This window comes from Lontra canadensis, unplaced genomic scaffold (assembly GCF_010015895.1).
Source record: "Lontra canadensis isolate GAN:19392208 unplaced genomic scaffold, GSC_riverotter_1.0 scaffold63, whole genome shotgun sequence".
Classification (NCBI taxonomy): domain Eukaryota; kingdom Metazoa; phylum Chordata; class Mammalia; order Carnivora; family Mustelidae; genus Lontra; species Lontra canadensis.
Genome location: NW_022631057.1, coordinates 5,930,299 through 5,948,689, shown reverse-complemented (window position 1 = coordinate 5,948,689; position 18,391 = coordinate 5,930,299). Strand labels below are relative to the sequence as shown.

Sequence of the window (18,391 nt, the reverse complement as noted above, 5' to 3'; positions counted from 1 at the left end):
GTGACTTCATCACTGGAAAAAACAAAAAACAAAAAAAAAAACAAAAAAAACCCAAAAACGATTTTGTACTTCTAAACACGATTGAGTTCCACAAAGGAATGAGATGATAATTTACTTTCTGTCACCTCCAAAGTTAACCGGGAAAACAAACAAGTAAACAAACACGTTTTTCTGACAGGCAAACCAGGCAAATCACAGACAGAACTGCAGGGCAGGGGGATCAAAAGGAAAAAAAAAAAAAAAATCTTGAAAAAGCCGAGCTTCCAATCTCCTCCCACTGGTCTCCGTGAAGGATGACTTCAGTCCCTTTCTTAACTAATTCTGTCACTGTAAAATCCTACAGTCATTCTTCCACACATAAAGGACAAATAAGCTCACGAGGAGGCTCTCGACGCTTTCAGTTTTAACTATCCACCAATGGTGGAAAAGGCAGAATGCCTGAGCTCTGTCCCGGCGGCCAATCGGATGGCGGTGGATGTCCCACGTGACTCGCTGCCCCTGTCTTTCACATGGGCTGTAATTTAGTTCAATTCAGAACTGCAGATAGTACAGCTTTCACAGGAGCAAGGGATGCCTGAGCACAAGTGGCTGAGTTCCGCGTGACTTTATGAAGCCCTTTCCCACCTCCCTCCTTCAGGAAAACGGGGGATTCTGCACCTGCGTCAGGGACAGTCTGGCAAAAGCCTCCGGGGACGAGGAACTAGCACAAATAACCGTTTTGAAATTGTGAGTATACATTTCTTTCCGTCCAGGGTGCCGATGAAAATAGTTTTATGTCATAAGCATCAACGATTTGGAGATTTTTTTTTTTTAATTTTAATTTTTTTTTTTTTTTTTTTTTTTTTTTTTTTTAAGGGCACTTCTTTTAAATGTGTAGGAAAAGGTCTCCGGCAGGCAGGAAGATGGTTCGGGGACAATTGTTGCATGCTTTGTTATGTTAAAGAATTAAAAATAAAAGTCAGGCATTCCAAAGAGTAGCTGCAGGAGGGCTGCACCCCGGAACCTTGCTCCTGTAGGCTGCTTTGTTCATAAGAAAAAAATGAAGGCACACTCATAGGTACTTAGTTCACTTCTTCTCGTTCTTTATGTCTAATCAGATCTGATCTGTCCCCAAGAAAAATAAAAGACAAACTTTGCTGACTCCACTGACAAGGGTACCATAGACTTTCCAGACATCTGACAGTTATTATAATTAGCTATGAAAGACTGCTAAGACACTTGGGGGCAAGTCGCTCTTAAATTCTGAACAATGGCTTCAAGCCAGAGCTTTCTTTTTATTTATTTTTTAAACCACCACTTTTCATTTCATCAGAATGATAGAAACGGAGCTGGTTTCGGTGTTTTCGTCCACAAAATGTGAAATAAAGTCCCAGCAGAAGTGAAAGGTGACTGGGTATAAAGTGGGCAGTGTAAAGAGAGAAGGAAAAGACAGCTTTCTGTATCAGGATCCAGCCTTCCATGTATAAAGATTTTTTTTTTTTTTTTAATTCCTAATAGGGTGGAGTGAGGATGTGGGGGTGGGGAAGAAGCATGCGGAAGCTTCTTTATAGAATGCTTGAAGAATAAAAGAATTTGGGATTTCTTCTTACTAGAAGGCAAAAGATACACTGAGCATCTAACTTACATGCTTGGTAAGGTTTTTTGATGGAGTTTCAAACAGAAGCGACATACAAGCCAGTTTTTTTTTTTTTTAATTTATAAAATAATTGGAAACAAATGGGGGAAGAATGATCCTGTATTATTGCTTTCTTTTTACATTGAGCTAGGCTAACCTAGCAATGCATTATTCCTTTACTTCTAGAATCATCCAAATTCTTAAAAAGTTATAGGCTAAGTCTCATAAGAAATTAAAAGGCAAATCAAATCGATGTGATTGTGACTGATAAAGATTTTGAACGACAAAGCCTCCAACAAAAAGAGAGTTTGTAAGAAAACATTGCCCTCCTTATTTTTAAAAGAGAGTATCAACTCCATCAATTATTGAAAGGAATTATTCAAAGGCTCCAGACATAACTAATTATGGCTTAAAGAGATCTGCCAGAGCAGGGTTTGTGTTCTAATTATAAAAGTCCAAGACGGTAGGATTCATTTTTTAAAGAGGACTTGGACACAAATTTTCGCATAATCTTTTTAAAATACACCATTTTTTTTTCTTTGTCTGCTCTCATGTTATCTACACCTCCCCCATCGCCGCCCACTGTGTGCTGAGACACCTGAAGGCTAGACATAATGATCAACAGAGCTCCAGCCTGTCTGGACTCCAGCCAGGTTTTTTTCCCCCCTCTACAATCAAGGAGCTTGCACGCAATGCATGCCCAGCCTATTCCACTGCTATGTGCAGATCCGGGATGGAAGTCTTACACATACTGCGGAAAGATTAAAGACAACAATATCCCCTTTCTTTTACCCCAGACAGCCTCAATTTTTAACCCTTTCATTACCTTTCAAACCAAGACGTCTTCTCCGTTCAAATGCAGGGCTCAAGGGACCCTGCAACTCCTGCATCATATCATATAGCTACACATGCCTCACTGGGTATAGAAATCTCATCCCTACAGACCCATCGGGGGCATATTTTAGGATGAACAGTGTGCTAAGGAAACAAAACACAATTTACTCGTGCGGGAAATGCATTTTTGAATGAACTTAAGCTGTGTGAAATCTGGAAAAAGTCAAAGGTCTGTGGAAAGATTCTTGCAAAGCTTGCAGAAGGTTATAGCGTTTCTGATGATGCTGTTCTTTAACCGTCTCTCTCTCTCTCTCTCTCTCTCTCTCTCTCTCAAACACACACACACACGCACACACACACACACACACACACACTCAAGAGACACATTCAGCCAGGCAATTATATCATTATATCACAGAGAAACCCTGGTTTGGTGGTGATGTCATCACATATAAAATTTTGCCTTTGTGGGCAACATTTGCAATCACCTAATCTCCAACGTCTGTTGGGTGTGTGCCCATAGGAAGTTCACATGTTTGTGGGATTAACCAACACCCACAGGAAAGGACTATTTTATTTGTAGCTATCTCTCTCTTGAAGATGTGTTTATGGGGCAGTATGGACATGTTTATCAAGGTATCTGTAGTCAGGCAGAGTTTCTGGTTCTAGGAAGCCTTACTAAGATGCTGGTTGAACATTTTAGAGGTGGCTGAATTTCTATGCTATGAATAGGATTTAGAAACGGTGAACATTTTGCAATCACGTGGATAAAAATGCTACAGTACTGAAAGGTGTTATGACTTGGTGATTCTTATTTGGCATTTACATTTTTGTAAACATTAAATCATTTCACTCTTAACTTACTGGTTAAAGAAAGAATATATATAAATGACTTAAAAGTAATGCTCATTTCATGTGCTCTGGGTTAGAGGATAATTGGGTTAAAATTTTATGGGCTGGTGCAGTGTTTGTATTTATTTTCAAGTTTATTTTGTGGGTGTTACACTAAACAGTTGTCCACCAAACAAGTAGTCTAGATTTTTAATAATGTGTGTATTTAAGTGTACTGTTTTATTTCACTTAACTCAAATAGAACAAAGCTTAATAATTTTATGGGAACAGATTGCCATATCTGAGACATAAATATAGAGCAACCGTACATACATAATGTCTCTTAATTACTAAGTTTTGATTTGTAATTTACTCTTCATTAATATAGAACAGCCAGGTATACTTACCAGTTCTTATATACCAAGTATTTGATACATTATTTTTTTGAATTTTGCAATTTGCTCTGAATACTTCTTTCTTGCATACTTAGAAAAGGATTAATTCTGAAAGGATTTGCAACACATACGTATATGAACAGCACGATTTATACACCAACATACAAAATAATGAGATTGATTTTACTGAGGCATTTATTGTATGACTGTTTTAAAACGAGAAAAAATGTTTTGTTCTGTTTTTCTTTTGTGTTACTTTTGTTGAGAAAAGCATATAGCTCAAAGAACAGACACATTTTGTACTTAGAAAAAACAAGCTACACAAGTTAGGTGACATTCTGTGGGGTAAGACTCCAGTGCGAACTAATAACTTTTTTGAGAAATTTTTGGGCTTGACTCCATAATTTTTACATAAATAGTTCTTCCAGCATATACTGGAATTTTTGCCTGAGGATGAATTATATAATTGTTTTGTCAAACATAAAAAAAATGAAAAAGTAGTTGTTGGATTTAAATTTCACCTACTTTCTAAAAACAAAACATGACATTGCCCACTGGGGATACAGGTTACTAAAAAGGCATCTTTCAAAGAATAGAAGATAATGGACTTGATTGAAATAGTTGAACTACGTAACGCCAATTCAAGAACAAATGGTTTTTCAGAGCATAAAGGAGAAAGAACAATTTACTATAGTACAGTTTATTCTTCTTACACAATAGTAATGATTTATTTGAAATGGCAGAACAAACAGTAAATATACAAAAACAACCAATGATATCTCATGTCAGAGATATGTCAAGACTCTTGTTTCACAGGTTAGAATATCCTTAATTCAATTATTTATCTGAAGACTTTAGTGAAAACCTATACTCTTGCTTGCTTATTTGATATAATAATCATGTGTTCTTGCACATGTGTATAGATTGGGTATATATAAAATATATTTGAATGTAGTTTTATGATGAAAAATATGTGTTGGTATTTTACTATAAGCAAAGTTTTTTTTTTTTTTTTTTTTTAATCTTGAGTTAGAATAGTAACATATTTTAACAGAATGTAATTTTGATGGGGAGGTCCACATAGCTATGTCTATGCTAGCAGGGGGACATACTCAGATAATGGCTAAATTGATGTATTGATGTAATTATTGCAAATGCCTCATATCAAAACATATTTTAATCATTTCAAAAGATATGACTCTAATGTGGCAAACAGTATAAAACGCTATTTTTAAGAAAAACTTTGTTTCTTGACATTAGGAAGATGACTTCTAAAAGTTGGCTGACACTCCTAATTTCTCTTCATGAAAGGACAGATTGGGTTTAAAAAAAAAAAAAAAAAAACTTGCCTTTACGCTTGAGACCTGAAATTATTTTTAGTAGATGCCCTAGCACTGCACAGAGAATGCACAGGAACCTCAAGTCACAATGAGAAAAGAAGGAAAATTGGTTTGGTTGCTTGATGTCTCAGCTTTTATTCTTTCAAGCCTACATGCAGACAGAACTCAAAATTAATTTGAGTGAAAACTATCTGAGTTATTTTCACAATTTTCAAAAGACCCACGGTCCTGTTGCTATCCCATTAAGGAGTAGTGTTCTAAGAGTGATTGAATGTTCCCCTGCCTGAAACTCAGTCAAGCTCAGTGAGGCGCTGGGGTCAGACGGGCTCATGAATCACAGATAGGAAATGAACTGTGTATTGCATATTTGGAGGTTGAAAAAGAAACATTTGGGATATTTTACCGTAAACAGATTTTGGGTTGAGTTTTGGCACATCTTTTTAAACATCAAGCCTGCAGTTCAGCTGAAATAACTTTTTATATGTATAGCTAAGACCAGATGGCCACGTGTTCCTTTCTTATTTAGATGAGACTTTTCCTTTCAATAACATCTTTCTTCCTGACCTGCTTAAAAATTCCAGCGAATGAAATCAGCACAGGATTTTCAATTCTAATTGACCATGTGCAGAGGAAGGGCCAGTGGAGAAATCAGTGGAGGCATTGTAAGGCTTTACTGCCTCAGTTTTGCCTTTGTGTTTTTCCCTTACTAGCCAATCTAAACTAATTGAAAACATTTAATTTTTATTAAAATTAATATAGCTGCGAGATTAATCCTCTATACAAATTATGTGAGTTGGCTGTTTCTACCATTTCATCTTAAGTAATCCAAAGAAAGTTATCATGTACCTGCATAGTCTCTTGACTAACTGCTAAGCAAGTGATTGGTTTAAAAAAAAAGCATTAAAATACTGGCATAATGATTGAGTTAAGATGAAAAAATGATGATATGAAATGTATTTGGAATAAATTATCATTATTGGAACATACATGTATTTTAAAATTTACCTTGAAAATATCCACTATATAAAGTTCTTAGTCCATTATGTGTGTAGTCATTATATAAAAAAGAAAAAAAAATCTGGAGATTTCATTTGGATTTAGGTTACTAAAAGATAACAAACATTGAAGATGATCTGTGTAGTCAGTGGCTCACTTAGCAAGTCATACACGCGGTGAAAGTGGGCATGTGAGTTTTCAGGTTCTGTTTCTTCTGGACGAGTTCATGACTCAAATAATTTTCTTCATAGTTGATTTATTACTTCGAAGAGTCAAAGATGTTCACTTTTTAAAAATTTAATTCTCAAATGGTAAAAGTGTTAGGTGAAAACAAGTTATCCCTCTGATCCTGACATTATTTTGGCCAAGAAAGATAGAAACATGCACCAGAGGTGCATATTTTTAAAATATATAATTGAGTTTAGAAAAACCCTAAATTAAACATCAGTGTCATTGAAAAATATGAGCCTCACAGTAACACTGTCTCTGATTTGGAATTCTTAGCTCATTCTTCTGCAGGCAACTTTTTACCTCCAGCAAATCTACTAGTTGTCAAAAGTGGGATGCCTCATCAAAAGCCACACTAGTGAAATTGTTTGAAAAATGCATCTTATGACTGATCAGATCAATTAGGATTTCTTTACATCAAAATTTCACAAAAACTGAAATGCAATTGCCCATGGGATTCACACCTATGATGGCATGTTCTAAGCCACCAACATATAAAGTCAATTCTTTATGAGCCTTGCAAACAGTCAATTTGTATGACCAAAATGTTTAAACTCTCATTGTATCATTAAGTATATGCATGAATTACAATATCTCATATTTGATAATTTTCCTCCTGATTCATGTATTTAAAAAATGCATTATAAAAAATATGTATGGCAATGATTTAACCCATTTTTGTTCTATTACCCTAAATGCATAAAATATAGTTAGAAAGTTGAGACATCAAAATATAAACAGAAAACCTAAGCTAAAACAAAGTCTAAAAAATTATACACATTTTAAGCTAAATTTTACTTTTAAAACAAATTCTAATTGACAGGGAATCTAGCCATTTGTGTAGGAGATAATGGACAACAGGATCTTGGGAAAAATAATTAAAATTATATTGGTGCTGTAATTTCAGATGATTGAAGCTAAGATGTTCAAAATAGAGTGGTGTAAACAAGGAATACAGCTCTGAGTCACTCCCACTTTCTTTTCTTCCATGTTATTCTGAAAAATAGATGGGTCTTGATTCTGTAGGATCACAGATAATCACAAATACTAAGGGAATTTTAGTCTTTATATTTATATGGGGTCATGGTTGAGATTGGCTAGTCTGTTTTCCTGTATATCCTAATTCTTTAGATGAACAACACAGGAGAAATTGTGATCAGTTTGGCGAGCTTTGCAGCTGTGTAAAATGTCTGCCTCTCACTCTATCCCCTTTCCTGTTCTGTAAGACTGGATCATCAGTCAGAGATAGGGCTAGCTCCTCGAGAAACCCGGGCCCCCTTTAACTCTCCGGAAACCATTTGTGTCTGTGTTCACGTTCCTTCTAAAGAACCTTTCCCCAGACTAGAGCACACTTCTGAACATTGGAGGCTTCTCCCCCAGTTTGCTATGTTCTCAGCCATTCCTGCTTAAGTAAGACTTTGCCTCACCCAGCTGTGGTTCACACTCAGAGCTGGTTTTTTTTTTTTCTGTTTTTGTTTTTGTTTTTTTAGTTTTATATTTTTAAAGTGTGGAGGAAGTGGGGGCAAACAGGGTATACGTGACATCAAAAGAATAAATGTAGGGGCAGTTGCAGATGTCTTTGGCATTCTGGAAATCTGCAGGGTTGTAAACAGAATAACAGGGTGACACTGAATGTGATTGGACAGCTCTCACTTCCCGCACGTGGACTATACCCATGCCAGAGTGGAAGTTTTCTCTCAAGTAATGCCCTTGAGGTGGACTCTACATTCCTGTAGTTCATACTTGATTTGGTATATTTCTTGCAGAGAAATTTGCTTTTTTAACTTAAAAGGCCTAACCTCTCCTTCAGCAAATGTGGACGAGAACAAAGGTATGAGAAGAGATTTATGTCCATAAGAATATGAGAGTGGGAACGGTACCAGAGAATCCAAAATGAGGCAAATATGTCAAAAAGTTGATTCTTAGTTGATTATATTTTTATCATCCATATGGATTGTCTAGAAATCTATATGGAGATGTCATCTCTGTGTGATGGGAAACCAGAACTAAACCAAAATTCCATGTACGGTTTTAAGTATCCTGTTGATTGCTTAGGAACATTCATGAAAGAGACGTATTTCACGGAATTGTGGAGTCGTCTGGTCCTTGTTGCCATTAGCCATCTCTGCGATATCCGTCAATGTTTAAGGGGAGAAAATGAAACACTCACCACTGCCCCGGTTGTTGTAAGCACTTCACAGAGTGCCCCCCGCCCCAAGCCCTGAAAGGACAGAAAGATTTAAGCTGACAACAGTGACCAGGAAGAAATTCATTCTTTGGTTAGTCTGAGGACAGAAAAGGGTTAATTTTTCAAATCTCTGTGAAGGGAAGGGGGGGACCCCTGGAAGATAAAAACCAAACCAAAGCCTAAGCTGCTAGTGATTTGGTTGTATTTATGGATTATACTACATCTTGAAAAGAAGAAAATCAGAGCTGTAAGATGACGCTACAGGGGTCGTCTGGACTTTTCGCTGAGTCTAAAGTCTGTTTAGTCAATGCTTATTAAGGCCTGGATTTGACCTTTGCTCTCCTCACTCCTCCCTGTTCCAGGTGCAACATTTTTGCAAGTGCTTTACCATTATTGGACACTATGTACAAGCTTCGAATAGTGAATGAATAGAGTGTCCTTAGCATAAAAAGCAATCTAGTAGTTATGATGCCCGCACTAAAAGAGAGAGAGGTTAAAAAGATCTGTAAACTTACATACACTTTCCTTTATAATAAATACAAGGCGTTCTTCAAGATATAATTAAGGTGGTTCCATTGTAGCTTACATTAAAACCAGTTTGGTACGATATGGTGAGTTTTTGTAAGAAATTTAAGGTAGTGATTTTAGTCTAAACAAATTATCCTTGAAGTTAACAGAGAAAATCATCTATAATGATTTTGTTTAAATTTTTACATATACACTCTTGGTGATACCTGAAGCTCTTATGTTCTAGGTTTTGTTTTTGTTTTCTAGAGGATTAATCTTCTAAAAATTGTATCCAGTGAGAGAAGAAAACACAAAATTCCCTAGTAAAATTTGCTCCTGGAATAAAACAAGTCACACTTGTTTACGTCAACAAATCTACAAAGTATATTTCTTATTTACAGAGTGTTTGGTAACTCTAAGAGAAAGGCCATTTATACATATGCATTAATTGATATTTTGAACAAAATAGCCATGTTTATGCCTCTGAAATGTTAGATAACATGCATAAAGCATATGACTTAAAAGTAATTATATAAACGTAAAAGGGGATAATAAATCTATTATGTATAGAATACATTAAAAGCTTTAGAAATTTATCTTTCTGCTGAAAGTTTTGTTCAATTGACAGTTCTCTAAATTACATAAATTTACTCATTTTAAATATATAGTTTTGAACTTTGAGGAAAAGGAAATCTCTAACCGATAAAGAAAATGAAGGTTTTAGAATTTCACAAACTAAGTCATATATAAACATCTTTGTAAGCTAGAATACAAAAAGTAGGAAAAAATCATTTTTAATTTAGAAGTATTTCAAACTACACAAAAGGTATAAGCAATGTAAATATATTTTCATGCTTCTACACCAAGATTGACAATTTTTAATGTTTTTCTTCATTTACTCCAAGCCATTAAGAAACAAACTATATCTAGCTGAAGATCCCAACCTCCTTTCTATTTCCTGATGTCCCTTTGGCTTTAGGAGTAATCACTACCTTTTACTTGCTAGATCATCCTTTGTATCTTCATTTTTAATCACCTAGTTATGTATCACAAACAGTAAAAAATGAACAAAGTATCAAGTAGGAAGTCTTATATTCACTGCTTCTTAATTTACCTTAAAATTATTGAAAAATTTTCAAGTGAACATATTCATTGGAAACTGTATTTATTCATTTCAAGTTAAAATACCATAATGATGATTTAATATAAAGATTTAGGTTAAAAGATCTCTTTGCCCTACCTCCACTAACTCCTTTGGTTGTAGAAATTGAGAAAATGTCTCCTGTCTCCCTTTTATTCAAATTTTTAGAATTGAGCCTTTTACAGTTTACTGTTTTCATGTTACATAAGGGATTGGTAATATGATTAAAGCTTTATACTTTAACATGATCTCCATTGCCCTCATTTTATTGTTTTTATAAAGGAGCAAGTATTATAGGTAGCTTCATGGATATTAGTTTTCATATTTTTACACTCATAGTATCTCATATGAACCCTTATTTTAAAATATTCTAAGGAGCCATAGAGTTATGTTTGGTTTGGTTTGATGAGAAAATGCCAAAAATATCATAGTTAAAGAAACAAGCATTGACTTTAGGACTGTTTTTTGCCACTTCATGTGGAGTCAGATTTCCGTTTAAAGAGGACCAAATGCATTTCTGAAAAAATGTATTGAAACCAAGATCCTTATTTGAACACAGTATTGCCACGGATTTGCATAAGCTATGTGGTAATTCATTGCCATATAGACCTCTTAATGCTATGTATCCTCTGTGAATGCATCAGAGTAGAAATCTGCATCAGAACATTTACTGTTATAGGTTACCTTTAACATCTTCAGAGAGAAAATTTTAGAATTACCTGAAGGTGAGTTTGAATTTATTTTTCCCTATAAATCCCTTAAAAATTATTTGGGTAGCAATCTATCAAGAGATACCTAAAGTCAATTTAAAACTTAAGATCTTAATGCCTCAGAAAAGACGTTAACTAAAATACCTAGGTCAGATACTTGAGCTCACTCTCCAACAAAACTGTGCTTTCAGCTTTCATTTATGAACTACATGTTATTTGCAGACTGGACAATAGTAACCACTAGTAAATATTTACTCCAGGCAATATGTATGCTGACATAGTTTAAAGATGATAATAGATAAGTATGCACGACTCCATCTTTTTTTCAGGTTCAAACCAGGGTATGTTGTAGCCCTCAATAAATGTGACCCCTGATCTTTTAGGCTAGGTGAAAATAATAATAATAATAATAATACAATGATCTTGACTGTACCATTCTTAAAAGAATAAATTGCTATATAACATATTTAAAATTGATATCATCTATAATTTTTGTGTACCAAATCATTTATTCAAAGATAGCACCTTTTTACTATAAAATGAATTCAAGAGTATGGAAAACTGGTCTTTAAAGGCTCTTCTCTTATAACATGGCCAAAAGAACTGCAAACATATTTACTAAATATTTATGGAACTTTTTCTTTCTTTTCTTTTTCTCAGCCACCTATCATCTTCCTTACCCTTTAAGCTACCAATAGGCTTCCCCTTCAGATAACTTCATAGTTAGTGTCACTCATTAGGGGTTTTTAAATACTCATTTCTCCAAAACTCTGGTCAATTCATTAACATCTCTCAGTATTTTTATGTCTGTTTCTTATTATAGTCACACAGCAAATAAGAAGAACACTGGGTAAAGAATAAGAAGATAAGTTACTAAGTAACTGGGTGACTCCTTTGGGACCTCAATTTCCCTGTCAGAAGTTTAGGGAATTAGGGCTACTGGATCTTCAAGGTCCCAGGACATAGCTCTGCATGATTAGCTGAAATTGAGACTATTAACAGATTAATGAATTCTGTGCTTTCAGAATAATCTCAATATGTTACACATGTGCCAAGTGGTCCAGCCTATTGGAAATCTAGTCATATTTATAATTTTTTGAAACAATTCCTTTTAAATGTCTAATTTTCACTGGTTAAATCCCTTTGTCCATAAACTTTGATTCCTAGATGTGCCTTCTGAGGGATGTTCTTCATCTGAATCTGATTTCCTGTGTGAAGTATCATATGTAAAACCATTAGTTTAAGGAGAAGTTAGAATTCAGAAAATTCATTTTACTGATGAAATAAGTCAAATCAGGAAACAACATGGTCACTTATTTGTAAGGATTGTGTGTGTGTGTGTGTGTGTGTGTGTGTTAAGGATATTCTTTGCAAACTCCATAATAATCTGGAACCACTGGGTTGTGCAATAGAAGAAGGGGTTCACTAAATCTTAACTGTTATTATTGCAATGATATGATATGACTGTGGGGGTTTCCCAGATGCTGATCTGGACATTAATACTAAAAATACAAAATAGACATTTTCAAGGTACTACCAAAGTTGTATTTCAAGTTAGCACTACCCCTATTTTTATTATTGGAAGTTGATCATTGAAACACTGTTGAGGAACTCTGAGAATGTTTTTCCCCTGAATTTTAGCAATGCAAACTTACTCAGATTTCTTGTTTATGAGCAACTTAGGAAAGTTATAAATTCTCTTGTTAATTCAGGCTATGCTTTAGGTTTAAACTAGCTTATAACTGTGGTATATAGCTTCCATAGGGAAGAAATGCAAGGAGTTGAATTTTTCAGTTTCAGATGTCAGAAGCAGGGCTCATACTAAAAGTCCAAAACGGGAGTGCAGCAGAGTGATGGGAATCCATGGAGGAAACGATCATGTCAAGTGAGTTAAATAATAAATGTAAAATGAGTTATAAAAATACACTTGAAATATGAAGAGTTAAAACTATACTGAGATTTTTTTCTACTAAAGTCAATTTAAGATATTTAATTTATCCTTTAAGAAAATTGTGATCCACAATTTTCACAACTATTCAGATTATGTCATAAATCAGACAGGTGAAGTGATTTCTTATGCCTGTTTGTCCACCAAGATTATCTTTGCCACCAAAATATGACAGAAACACAGAATAGATCCAAATTAAATTGCCTTTGTAGATATTCACAGCATACCAAAATCAAGTGTTATAAAATTATCTATAATATGAATTTGTGGAAATGTCTATGATTTTCTTTATCCCTCTTTTTTAAAAAAGTCACTTTATTCAAATAATTATATAAACCTAATATTTAGAAAGGGAGAATGAAGAAGAAAAATAAAATATCATATGTGGTCTAGAAAGTAGTTTCTTAACTGAAAATGTGAATTATTCAATGAAATCATGTAGCCTTTCAGAAATATTTACCTATATCAGATTTTAATTTTGTTTGTCATTCTATAAAGCTGTGATACATTATACCATAAGCCACAGAGTAACAAACAATAGATTATTAATGGTCACATTTGAACTTGGTAGGGAAAACTTTAATTCCATAATTGCTGTCAATGCTAAGTTGAATTTATGCATCTGAATTTCCATTATAACTTTTTTTTTAAAAATGGGATGCAAACCAGAGGAGGTCCTGAGCTAGAAAATATCAATGCCTAAATAATATGCATAAAATTAAATGCAACATTTTTCATGGTCACAATGTGGATTTCTTTTCTTTTAATTTAGGAAACTTATTTCTTTGAGTCAAACTTCAGCGTTCAAGAGTTTGATGATCTACTTTGTGAAATAATATTATTTTCACACAGAAAAGGGCCTTAGAGGTTACTTGTAGACAAAGAAACTGAGCCGTGAAAAGAGAAGTGAGCCATCCAAATTCATGGAGTAAATTATCTAGCATGATAAGAGAGAATTCTTTCCATTTCTCAGGTGTCTCTCTTAAAATGACTGGATAAAAGAAAACATAGAGATGAAAGCACAACATTTCCATTTGCTTAATAACATTCGTTCTGATAAAAGCCCTGCTACAGATAAAGCTGAGTCAATTTGTTTTAATAAGAAGCATCAAACCTCCTACAGAAGCACTTAACCCCTTTGTTATGCAGCTTCTCATTTGTGAACCGTCTCACACATAGCCTGTATATCCCATGACACTAGGGATGTTTATTAAGTGCTTATTGCCAGTAAATCATAGTGCTATGTACAATGCATCTAATTCTCATTAATACTTCTATGATGTAAGTCCCATTATTCCTTTTTTGGAAATGAAGAAATTTTTCTAAATTTCTTCATTTCCAAAAAAGGGTGGCTAAGTGTTAAGTCCATGCTGCCACAATACCTGTATGGTAGACTAGCATTTGGATCCAAAGACCAGACATTTCACCTGTGCATCTAACTGCTTTTCTTCATGGTTTTTCTTCTATTACTGTCCTAAAATATGGGATAATAGGTGGTGGTGGGGGGACATCAGTGTAATAAAGCCTTTTATAAATGCAAGATGGTATTAATTCGAGAAAGGATGCCTGCCCAATCTCACATTATCATGGGTAATCAATTCTTAGATGTGCAGGTCAAATCTTTCTAATGAGTTCCATTACAAGGAAGATGGAGACAGAACATAAGCACCATGGAAAAGCCCATTTATTTTACTTGTTTATTTAAAATTCCTTTATACTGAGTTCTCTTGAAAATCACTATAATAGGGTTTGACCTGTGTGGATAATACACCTTTTATTGTCACGCCAATTATATTTGTTTTATGAAATCAATTTGTTCTCAGTCATATTTCCCTATGGCTCATCAGTTTCCTGTTTTTATCTCCTTTACCTCATCAACGTATTATATTGTGCTATTCCATCTAAATAGCAGTAATGCTGCAAAAAAGTGTATATTAGTATTGGTTGCAAATTTAAAAAATTAATCCATAGCATTTTAGTAAATGCACTGAACTCAGCTTTAAGATAATTTACAGTAACACCGAAGTCCACCTGTACTGGCCTCTATCCAAATGAATGCAGCTACCAGTGATCCTTATGAAAGGACAAAATTATACCCACAGATGTGCTATCAAGTTGTTACAATGTGGCCATTTCATAATCAATCTATAATGTTTACTGAATGTTAGCTCTAGAGAAGATATTGGACATCAACATAGTTAATGTTCTCATGTTTTTTAAAAGAAAATCTGTAAACAATCTCAATCTTGGACCAGGGTTAATGGAGTCTGTCGAGAAATAAAAATATGCACTTAGAAATTCTAAAACCTCACACCTCAATTTTTTTCTGGTATTTTCTAAAATTTATATAAACTACTAAAATCTGATTTGGTTGGTGGCTTGGTTGGACTCACAAGACTTTCTCTCTCGTGATTTCTTAAGTGTTATTCAACTGGATGTTTCTAGATGTGAAACTCTGACTCAAATCAACTTCTCTTCTTGGAGAAGAAATGTCAGTCATTGCCCGAAAATTTTTTTTTGCTTCTCAGCTTTCTTAAAAAAAAAAAAAAAAAAAGAACAAACAAAAAAAAACACAGTTCTTGATTTCATGGCAGGTAGTGAAACTCATTACAGAAACTCATTCATTCCACAAACAACAGTAAAATATTTTTTTAAATATACTATACCTAAAAGAATTCTTACACTATGTATTTTTCATCCACTGAAAATATCTTTGAAAGTATTCACTATTTTAAAACATGTATCTAGTGTGTCTATGTACAATCTCAGCTACTGGGGTAAAACTTGTTAGAGGTCAAGCGTAATAGCAGGGGACCGGAACCTAGTTTGGCAGTTTCCTATCTGCAGTGTTGCTCTTAATTCTGAGAAATTCTATTATAAATTTGACGTTGTCTTCTAAATCTTTGTTGACCATTCTAAAGAAGTTCCATTATTTATCTCTGAAAAGCAATCACTCTAACCAGTCTTTCAAATGTTATTGCAAAAGTCATTTTAAAAAACCCTTATTAGAAAGCTTTATATTTAAATACTTGTTCATAATTTGCATCTAGTTTTCTCTTAAACCTTCGTAAGTGATTTTGAAATCATTCAATAGGACATTCATGTATTATCATGAATTTGTTACCATTTACATGAAGAGTAAAGTTAAACTCACATGGTGTCCCTAAAGAGACAAAAGAGATGTTCACCAAATTACATAGATTCTGGTCACAGGGAAAAAAAAGTAGAGACTGGATCTTGTGCTACTTTAATTCAATGCCTATTTATGGAGCTCTTGTTTATTCTCAAAACTGGCCTATGCAGGTGGGAAGCTATAAAAAACATGAGAAAAACTTATTCTCCATCCTCAAAGTGTTTATAACCATGTTGATTCAAAATAAAATAAAAGCAATCAAAGTAATTAACTTTTACTCAAAATACAGGGTGAAGTTAAAAGACAGCCCTCTTTCTACCTGGTTGTAGAAGAATTTATGACAAAAAATCTTAGATTTGAGGGTAGCAACTCCTAAGTATGCAGAATCCAAAGTAAGCAGAAATGTCAAGGAATTATATTTTCAAAATTATCTTAATTTCAATAATTTTCAAATAATTGATCCTCATAATAAAGACCAGCAGAAATATAAGCTCAGAATTATAAAAGTAAACATTGGATTATATACCATATAATTTTTGGATAGTCTGTTCTTTGGTTCCTATAATATCTTAAAATGGGAATTCATGGATTAATCAAATGTATCAGTTCATTTTAAGAAAAAAATAGATCTGTTTTAATGTTTCTTGTTTCATGTAATTTAAAGGAGTATTTTTAATCAGATAATTACCACTTATTTTGATACTGCACAAAAAAGTGCTATCAAGTCATTATTGGTTGACTATAATCACATTCTCCCCAATCTGAGAGCATATACATGAAGGAAACACCAAGCATGATACCTTCAGTGTGATCAAACAAGTAGCTACTGCTGTAAGACATTTGTTCCAATAAATCTACAGGCATTTGGAAGAACTCAGATACATTTCAGAAAACACTTGGGATCTTAACATTCATTCCTGTCATTCTCTTTGTTCCAGGGTTCATATCCATCAAACCAATGATATCATTGGGAATGTAGATGTCACAGCATTAGCAGTTAGCATAAGCATTGACCACACGTTCTGGGTCAACTCAGTCCTACCAGTCACTGCCTCAAGAATCTTCAGAATTAAAGCTTCCCTATTCTTGGGTCTTCAGTGGGTGATTCCAATATAATCTTTTCAGTAGACCTGGGAACCAAAAAAAGTAAATCATTTCAAAGCAGTAGAATTGATGGAATACCATCATGCTTGTGGAGTTAGACGGAAACAAAATACTCCAATTAAACTGCAATTTCTGGAATAATTTGGAGTCTCATAGCAACAGTAGCTCATGGGATCATTGATTTTACAGCCATAGGTCCAATTGACAGGTGAGTTCTTGCCACTTGTCACTTGAAATTTGGGCCTATATTTCTTAGATCCTTTATCTTACCAGTGAATTCTCATTTAGTTCTGTCCCATTCATCAATGTCACCATGATGATCTTTCTACTCTTTTATTTGTACAGGGCAAATGAAAAGAGGCTTATTTTGACTTTGACTCATTCACAATTAACCTTAAGGATATTTGAGCCAGATGACAGAAGCATACTTCCTAGAAATTGCCGTAACATCATCAGGGATTTCATTCATTCTGGATATGATCTGAAGGGACACGTTCCACATGGAACTGCTAAAAAGAGTTTCAAAGTTATGATAATTTGCAAGACAACCTAGAACAGTTTTATGAAGAGCACAAAATTTCAGGGAGATCATAAGGGAACATACCGTGATGACTAAATGGGAGTCAAGGGACACCATGACCAGGGAATCAAGATGAACCTTGTGAGGCATTCAGAAACAATAGCCATGTTTCTAGTTTGGTCATAGAGACTCAGGTGTGCAGTGCCACTTCCAAAGAGACTTCAGGTGTCCTGAATGGTAGCCCCTGGCATTCTGTTCCTCTCATTTTTGTGGAAACCACACCTCCTTGTAGGATTCCCAGCAGCAATGAAAACAGCTACCATGGTGCTCTCTCAGGAGTGCCTTTTCTTTCTGCTGACTCAGCTCATTGTCTGAGTGAGCCTGTCCAGATGAACATTGTTCATTATAAGCCACCCCTGAAGTGTTGACTGTGACACACATATAGTCTCAGATTATGTCCTTTAGAATACTACTGTATCTCTTTGTCCCCAATACAGCCAGTTTAAAGAGTTTTGACTAATTTGTCATAGTTTTTGGTTAAACATTATGATGCTAGAGTAGCATCCAACTGCTATTGAAACCCCTACGGTTCCAGTTGCTAAGAAAGTAACTGAAAAGAGAGATTTTTACTTAGCTCTTGGTTTTAATAGGTTTTCTCATTGGAGAGAAATGCCACCTCTAAATTAACGGGAACACCCAAGGAAAGAATAAAGAAATCGTAATACAGTAGCAGGGCAGTCATCAACCTCTATGTTGGCTCCTTGTAATGTCTAAAAGGAATAAAGAATTAAAAGGTTTGTAATGGCAGTGCATGTCAGTTCTACAAAATAGCACAATCTGTGGTAAAACATTAAAAAAAAATTATTAAAGCCATTGCTTTGTTTGGGTCAAATTTATATAC

The 18,391-nt window shown here is 34.5% G+C and overlaps 1 long non-coding RNA gene across 2 annotated transcripts in view; it reads left to right on the top strand.

The window, feature by feature from the left end:
- The first annotated feature begins 682 nt into the window (after positions 1-682).
- The window catches only part of LOC116879764, a 63,001-nt gene continuing 45,292 nt past the window's right edge, over positions 683-18,391 (top strand). For both annotated transcript variants that reach the window (XR_004385099.1, XR_004385100.1), the window contains exon 1: positions 683-726. This is a non-coding gene — a long non-coding RNA (uncharacterized LOC116879764). The remainder of the gene's footprint in view (positions 727-18,391) is intronic.